The following is a 1,392-nucleotide window of genomic DNA, read 5'->3' on the forward strand; positions in this document are numbered from 1 at the left end:
GCCATAGGACTGGCCAATGACACAGCTAATTAATGTTGACTGAGCAACTATCACCGTTACCTTCAGCACCGAGGAGCCTCCGCTGGGGTCGGTGACGAGGAGGATTTCAAAACGCATTAGCGAACGGTGACTGTAGCCACGGGGCGGGTGCCCCTCCGGAATAATAAACCAGAAACTGCCCGTTCCTTCCCCAAACGTGCTCTGAGGGATGGAGGAAAAGTCCTAAAGCCCATCAGCCCCGCTCCGTCTGCAGGAGAGCAAGGGGATGGGACTGGACTGGGCTCCTGCGGCAGCTCCGCAGGGCACAGAGAGCACGGGATCGACCTGACCCCTTTGGGTTCCTTTTACCCAAAAAGCAGGGATTTTCTCAACAACGGAGATCACAGCTTGAGACTATGCACACCGAGCCTCGGCAGGTGCCAGGGAGGGCCCAGCCTCCCTTCAGCTAATGGGGAAAGGAAAAAAACCACCAAACCTCAGGTCCCACCAGTAAACCTCCCCCACCCCTGCAGAGTGCCAGGCGAAGGGATTTCAGCGCACACAGGACCAAAATCGTATTTTCCGCAAGAAAAACCCAGGAGAACCGCATCCCGCTCTCTTTGCCCCGGGCAACCATCACCTCCGGCGGTACTTGAGCCCCACAGCCCTGGGAACGCCAGCAGAAGGGCAGTGCTGGGGCTGCACCGGCTCGGCTGCGCTGGGGCAGCGTTAAATTAGCCATTTCCAGCTTATTTGGTTTTAACTTTGTCCTCTGAATGTTATTCTTGCTCTCCAGTATTTATGGCTCACTCCTTCTATTTTAATCACGCTGGTGAAACAACCGGCAGGGCAATGTTTTCAGCCTGATGCTCCCCGCTACGAGCCCATGGCTCCTTTTTATTTATTTATTTATTTGTATTTTCGTTTCTCCAGCGGGGTTTGTGACTTCTGGAGCTCTGGCTGCAAGAGGGGCCGGTGCTGGGTGAGGAAACCCAGGCATTTCAGGGAAGGGGAGAAGGAATCGTTCATTAGCAGCTTTCTATAAACCAGACTGTAAAAGCTTTATTGGTCTACACACAAAATCACCATGTGATTGTGCATTGCGTAGGGTATATTTCCAATAAATAAATAAGTATTTACAAATGTGCTGGGTGGATAAGGCAGCGGGTTCAGCCCTTTACATCAGGAAAGCCACCGTTCACACAAGGCGTGTCTTTTTATTTCCTCTGGAGGCTGCAGCGCAGCTCTATCGTATCAGGAGGGGGAACCGCCGCCTGACAGCAAGCTTGCTTAGCACATTTGGGGGGACGTGGGGGGAGGATGCTGCTCCCCCTGAGCTCTGCAGCCCCTCTGCAGCCTCCCGCCCTCCCCGGCTCAGACCCCAGGCTTGCAAAACTTCCTGCGGGAAAGCCA

Source organism: Egretta garzetta, unplaced genomic scaffold (assembly GCF_000687185.1).
Source record: "Egretta garzetta isolate BGI_Z169 unplaced genomic scaffold, ASM68718v1 scaffold819, whole genome shotgun sequence".
NCBI classification, from domain to species: domain Eukaryota; kingdom Metazoa; phylum Chordata; class Aves; order Pelecaniformes; family Ardeidae; genus Egretta; species Egretta garzetta.